This window comes from Sus scrofa, chromosome 1 (assembly GCF_000003025.6).
Source record: "Sus scrofa isolate TJ Tabasco breed Duroc chromosome 1, Sscrofa11.1, whole genome shotgun sequence".
Lineage (NCBI taxonomy): Eukaryota > Metazoa > Chordata > Mammalia > Artiodactyla > Suidae > Sus > Sus scrofa.
Genome location: NC_010443.5, coordinates 136,654,841 through 136,662,633, shown reverse-complemented (window position 1 = coordinate 136,662,633; position 7,793 = coordinate 136,654,841). Strand labels below are relative to the sequence as shown.

The 7,793-nt window shown below is 36.8% G+C and overlaps 1 pseudogene; it reads left to right on the top strand.

The window, feature by feature from the left end:
* LOC110256994 lies at window positions 6,876-7,421 on the top strand (annotated as a pseudogene).

Genomic DNA, 7,793 nt, shown 5'->3' with positions numbered 1-7,793 from the left:
AAATCATGAGGAGGGTATCATGAGGAGGGTACAAATGCAGGATTCCATAGATGCATTTGTAATTAAGCCACTAACAACTTAAAACAATCTTGTATACATGTAAACTCCTATATCAAAACATCATAGTAACTGCAAACCAAAAACCTACATCAGGAGGGTACAAATGCAGGATTCCATAGATGCATTTGTAATTAAGCCACTAACAACTTAAAACAATCTTGTATACATGTAAACTCCTATATCAAAACATCATGGTAACTGCAAACCAAAAACCTACAACAGATACACACACAAACACACACAAAAAAAGAAAAAGCAATCCAAACACAACACTAAAGATAGTCAACAAACCACAAGAGAAGAGAACAAGAGAAGGGAAGGAAAAAAAGACCACCAACAACAAATGCAAAACCATTAATAAAATATCAATAAGAACATACACATCAATAATTACCTTAAATGTAAATGGACTAAATGCCCGAACCAAAAAACATAGACTGACTCAATGGATACAAAAACAAGACCCATATATCCTGTCTTCAAGAGACCCACTTCTGTTCTACAGAAACATACAAACTGATAGTGAAAAGATGGAAGAAAATATTCCATGCAAACAGAAGTCAAAGGGAGCTGGAGTAGCAATACTCATATCAGACAAAATAGACCTAAAAGTAAATAATATTAAGAAGAAAAAGGACATTACATAAGAAACAAATGATCAATCCAAGAAAAAGATATAACAATTATAAATATATATGCACCCAACATAGGATCATCCCAGTATATGAGGCAACTGCCAACAACCTTAAAAGGAGAAATTGACAACAACACAATAGCAGGGGGTCTGTGACATCCCACTTATAGCAATTGACAGATCATCCAAACAGAAAATCAACAAGGAAACACAGCCCTTAAATGATGCATTAGGCCAGATGGGCTTAATGGATATTTATAGAATATTCCATCCAAAAGCAGCAGAATATGCATTCTTCTCAAGTGCACATGGAACATTCTCTAGGATAGATCATGTTCAGGACCACAAATCAAGCCTTGGTAAATTTATGAAAACTGAAATCAGGAGTTCCTCTCATGGCTCAGTGGTTAACAAATCCAACTAGGAACCATGAGGTTGAGGGTTCAATCCCTGGCCTTGCTCAGTGGGTTAAGGATCCAGTGTTGCTATGAGCTGTGGTGTAGGTTGGATCCTGCATTGCTGTGGCTCTGGTGTAGCCCAGTAGCTACAACTCAGAATGGACTCCTAGCCTGGGAACCTCCAAAAAAAAAAAAAGAAAAAAAGAAAGAAAGAAAAAGAAAACTGGAATCATATCAAGCATCTTTTCTGACCACAGTACTATAAGACTAGAAATCAACAACACAAAAAAACTGCAAAAAAAAAAAAAATACCAACATGTGGAGACTAAATAACATGCTGCTAGAACAACCAATGGACTGGTGAAGAAATCAAAGAGGAAATTAAAAAATACCTAGAAGCAAATGACAACAAAGACACAATTCAAAACATATGGGATGCGGCAAAAGTAGTTCTAAGAGGGAAGTTTATAGCAAATCAAACCCTACCTCAGGAAACAAGAAAAATCTAAAATAAAAAACCTATCTTGGGGTTCCCATCATGGCTCAGTGGTTAACAAATCCAACTAAGAACCATGAGGTTGCGGGTTCAATCCCTGGCCTTGCTCAGTGGGTTAAGGATACAGTGTTGCTGTGAGCTGTGGTGTAGGTTGCAGACGCTGCTCGGATTTCGTGTTGCTGTGGCTCTGATTCGACCCCTAGCCTGGGAATCTCCATATGCTGTGGAAGCAGCCCAAGAAATGGCAAAAAGACAAAAAAACCAAAAAACAAAAACAAAAAAACCCTATCTTTACACCTAAAAGCAACTAAAGAAAGAACAGACAAAACCCAAGTTAGCAGCAGAAAAGAAATCATAAAGATCAGAGCAGAAATAAATCAAATAGAAATGAAGAAAACCATAGAAAATATCATGAAACTAAAACCTGGTTCTTTAAAAAGATGAACAAAATTGATAAACCCTTAGCCAGACTCATCAAGATAAAAAGAGAGAGGACTCAAATCAATAAAATTAGAAATGAAAAAGAAATTACAACAGACAGCACAGAAATACAAAGGATCATAAGAGACTACTACAAGCAACTGTACACAATAAAATGGACAACCTAGAAGAAATGGATACATTCTTAGAAAAGTACAATCTTCCAAGACTAAACCAAGTTGAAATAGAAAAAAGAATGGACCAATCACAAGTACTGAAATTGAAACTGTGATTAAAATACTTCTTAAGGAGTTCCCGTCGTGGCGCAGTGGTTAACGAATCTGACTAGGAACCATGAGGTTGAGGGTTCAGTCCCTGCCCTTGCTCAGTGGGTTAACGATCTGGCGTTGCCGTGAGCTGTGGTGTAGGTTGCAGACACGGCTCGGATCATGCGTTGCTGTGGCTCTGGTGTAGGCCGGTGGCTACAGCTCCGATTAGACCCCTAGCCTGGGAACCTCCATATGCCGCAGAAGCGGCCCAAAGAAATAGCAAAAAGACCAAAAAAAAAAAATATATATATATATATACTTCTTAAAACAAAAACCCAGGACCACATAGCTTCACAGGTGAATTTTATCAAACATTTAGAGAAGCGTTAACACCTATTTTTTCTGAAAATATTCCCAAAAAACTGCAGAAGAAGGAATACTCCCAAATTCATTCTATGAGGCCAAAAACAAAGATACCACAAAAAAAGAAAATCACAAGCCAATATCATTGGGGAAAGAGAAAGAAAGAAAGAAGGAAAGAAAGAAGAAAGAAAGAAGGAAAGAAAGAAGGAAAGAAAGAAAGGAATAAAGAAAGAAAATAGATGCAGAAATCCTCAACAAAATACTATTGAACTGAACCCAGCAATACATTAAAAAGATCATACAGCATGATCAAGTGGGACTTATCCCAGAGATGCAAGGATTTTTCAATATCTGTAAATCAATCAGTGTGATACACCACATTAACGAACTAAAGAATAAAAACCAGATGATCCTCTCAATAGTTGCAGAAAGAGCTTTTGACAAAATTCAACACTCATTTCTGATAAAACCCTCCAGATAGTGGGCAGAGGGAACATACCTCAACATAATAAAGACCATATATGACAAACCCACAACTAACATCATTCCCAATGGTGAAAAGCTGAAAGAATTCCTGCTAAGATCAGGAACAAGACAAGGATGTTGGCTCTCGCCACTACTATTCAACATAGTCTTGGAAGTCCTATCCACAGCAATCAAAGAAGAAATAAAATGAATCCAAATTGCAAAGGAAGAAGTAAAACTATCACTGTTTGCAGACCATATGATGCTACACCTAGAAAATCCTAAAGATGCTACTAGAAAACTGTTAGAGCTCATCAATGAATGTAGTAAAGTTGAAGAATACAAAATTAATACACAGAAATTGTATTTCTATATACTAACTATGAAAGATCAGAAATTAGGTAAACAATTCCATTTACCATTGTATCAATAAAAATACAATACCTAGGAATAAATCTACTTAAAGAGACAAAAGACCTGTACTCTGAAAACTATGACACTGATGAAAGAAATCAAAGATGACACAAACGGATGAAAATATATATCATGCTCATAGACTGGAAGAATCAATATTGTTAAAATAACTATACTACCCAAGGCAATCTATAGACTCAATGCAATCCTTAACAAATTACCAATAGCATTTTTCACAGAGCTAGAACAAAATGTTTTAATTGTATGAAAGCACAAAAGACCCAGAATAGCCAAAGCAATCCTGAGAAAGAAAAATAGAGCTGGAGGAATCATACTCCCTGACTTCAGGCTATACTACAAAGCTAAAGTCATCAAAACAAGTATGGTACTGGCACAAAACCAGAAATATGGATCAGTGGAACAGGATAGAAAGCCTAGAATTAAACCCACACACCCCTAGGTCAACTAATCTATGACAAAGGAGGCAAGGATGTACAATGGAGAAAAGACAGTCCCTTCAAGAAATGGTGCTGGGAAAACTGTATGGCTACATGTAAAAGAATGAAATTGGAACCCTCCCTAACACCATATTCAAAAATAAACTCAAAATGGATTAAAGACCTAAATATAAGACTGGATACTATAAAAATGATAGAGGAAATCATAGGCTGAACACTCTTTGACATAAACCACAGCAATATCTTTTCAGTTCTTTCTCCTAGAGTAATGAAAATAAAAAGAAAATTAAACAAATGCAACCTAATTAATCTTAAAAGTTTTGCACAGAAAAGGAAACCCTAAACAAATCAAAAAACAACCCACAGAATGAGAGAAAATATTTCCAAATGAAGTGACTGACAAGGGATTAATCTCCAAAATATACAAACACCTCCTGCAGCGCAATACCAAAAAAAATAAATAAATAAAAAATAAATTCAAAAAAATGGTCAGAAGATCCAAACAGATAATTCTCCAAAGACCTACAGATGGCCAAAAAACACATGAAAAGATGTTCAACATTACTAATTATTAGGGAAATGCAAATCAAAACTACTATGAGGTGCCACCTTCCATGCCAGAATGGCCATCATCAAAAAGTCTGCAAATAGATGCTGAAGAGGTGTGGAGAAAAGGGAACCCTCTTATACTGTTGGTGGGATTGCAAATTGGTGCAACCACTATGGAAAACAGTATGGAGATTCCTCGGAAAACTAAAAATAGAATTATCATATGATTCAGCAATCCCACTTCTGGGCATCTATCCAGAGAAAACCATGACTTGAAAACTTACATGTACCCCAATGTTCACTGCAGGACTGTATACAATAGCCTAAACATGGAAGCGACATAGATGTCCACTGACAGAGGAGTGTATCAAGAAGATGTGGCACATATACACAATGGAATATTACTTAGCCATAAAAAGAATGAAATGATGACTTTGCAGCAACATGGATGGACCTAGAAGATATCATTCTAAGTCAAGTTAGTCCGACAATGAGACATAAACAACATATGCCATCACTTTAATGTGAAATCTAAAAAAGGATACAATGAACCTATTTGCAGACCAGAAACAGACTCACAGACTTTGAAAAACTTATGGTTACCAAAGGAGACAGGTTGGGGGACAAGGGATGGACTGGGAATCTGGAATGGAGATATTCTAAAATTATGTTGTTACGATGGTTGTACAACTATAAATATAATAAAATTCATTGAATTAAAAAAAAGAAATGCAAAAAAATGATAAAGTAACATATTTTCCATTTCCTCTGATACTTCTGTTGTAAATAAAATACACATCAAAAAATGTGATGCTAATAGAATACATTTGGCCTATAACATTAAAAAATCAAGTAAGCCCCATTTCAAAAAAAAAAGTACATTCATACAGTTGAACTATTTTTACCTTTCATCTCCAGAATGTTTCTGTCTCCCAAACTAAGATTCCATATATCCATTAATCAACTACTGTCATTCCCCTCCCCCACAGCCCCTGGTAACCATCATTCTACACTTTCTCTATGAATTTAAACTCTATATGTATTTCACCTAACTAGAACCATATAATATGTTTTTCTGTACTGAAGAACATTTAGCACCTTGGCTTCAGCATTCATCCATGTTGCAGCATGTCAGAATTTCTTTCCATTTATTAAAGGCTGAATAATATTCCAGTATTAATACCTACATACATACCAGGATAATAGTTACAGCTCTATTCTAGCCACTGAAAAAGTAATTTCATTTACTTGTTAAGACACAACCTCAGTGGGGGTCAACAGAGCTAACAATCTGCCCCCATTCACCCCATGCCACAGCTTTCTGCTGGATTTGGTACAGATAGGTCCTAGGAAAAGACTCCATCTAGGGACGTAGAGGAGTCCTGAGGATGTGGAGTGTTTCAAGTGGGACAGTATCTAGGAAAGCTCCCACATTAAAACAAACAAAAAAATCTTCAGTGCCCACAAGAGGTAACTGTTTCACCTATACTCATAGAGATAGAGAAAGCTAAGTATATTGAAAAGGCAGAAGAGCCACTCTCAACTGCATAAGCAAGAGAAAACTGAAAAGGCTTCCAGACACTGCGTTAAAAATGTTGGTAATAAAAATGCCAACTGAATTAAAACAGAGTATAGAAATAAACAAAGACCATTTTAACAAGGAACTAGAAATTATGAAGTAGGCCCAATCAAAAATAGATAATTCAATTTGAGATAAAAAGCCATCTAGAAGCCATGAATAGCTGACTAAATGATATAAAAGAATATATGAGTGATTAGGAAGATAGTAAAACGGAAATTGCCTAATCAGAACATCAGACAGGCAAATGAGAAAAAACCAACATAAGAGTTTTACAGGAGAATATAAAATGTGTCAACCTACAGATAATTGGAGTTCCAGAAGAAGAGAGAAGGGGATCGACAATATATTTGAAGAAATTATGGCTTAAAACCTTTCCAAATCCAAAGAAGGAAACAAATATCCAGGTACAGGAAGCAGAGAGTTTCAAACAAAACGAACCCTATCAGACCCATACAAGACATATTATAAATAGCAAGACTTAAGGCTAGAGGATCCTAATGGCAGCAAGAGAATAGGAATCATTTGCAAGGGAAATCCAAAAAGCTATCAGCTCTTTTCTAATTACCTAATTAGACCTAATTAAACTTAAAATTTTTGTACAGTAAAGGAAGCCCTCAACAAAATGAAAAACTCCCAGAGAGGGGTCAGGCTCCCAAATCTGGTTCCATCCGGTTCTCCCACCACCCCCTCTGCAGGTCCCATAGCTCAGGAGGTGGGAGGAGTGGCAGCGGCCAGGGAGCCCAGCTTTGACAAAGCTCTTGGCGAGCTGTGGCCCACAGGCACTGGGCATGCGCCCTCCCCGCGCCAAGCTGCCCAAAAGGCAAGTCATCTCCGCCAAGGGGGCGGGGACGGAGGGGCCCAAGAGGAGATAGGCGAGGTTGTCAGCTAAACCTGCTCCTGCCAAAGTGGAAACGAAGCCAAAAAAGGTGGCAGGAAAGGATAAATCTTAAGGCAAAAAAGTGCAAACAGAAGGGAAAAGAGGACCAAAGGGAAAAAAACAGGTCGAAGTGACTAACCAAGAGACTAAAGATTTGCTTGCAGAAAACAGAGAAACTAAAAACGAGAACCCAGCCTTTGATGAAGTAGGAGAGAAAGAAGCCAAGTCTGATTAACACCACACGCCCTGTCCTGTCAGTGGTCCCTGTCTCCCTTCTTGTACAATCCAGAGGGATATTTTTATCAACTATTTTGCAAATGCAAGTTTTTTAGTAACTCTAGAAACATTTTTAAGAAGGAAGGTATCGCACCTCATCCCATTTTTTTAAGTGTAAAATGCTTTTTTAAAGAGGTGAAATCATTTGCTGGTTGTTTATTTTTTGGTACAACCAGAAAATAGTGGGATATTGAATATGGGAAGCTTTGATTGTCTTGGTTGTTAGCTTAACATTCCATAGATGGGGTAGCTTTTATATTCCATAGTACAAAGCATACTAAACAGCAATTTGGAGTCAGTTGTGCATTTAACATCTTGAATACTTTAAATTACTTCTCTTCCCAATTTGTTTTTGGTAGAACTGTTTCCTAAAGCACACCACTCCTTGATCTTGGCTCTCCTTGCCAGAATTTTGTGCACTTGGTAACATCTGTATTCATGGTAGTCCAGTTTTCCTAGTAATTTTGTTAATGTGCTGTGAAAAATTGAAAATTTGAATATATAGTGTACATTATATTAAAGAGTAAATTAG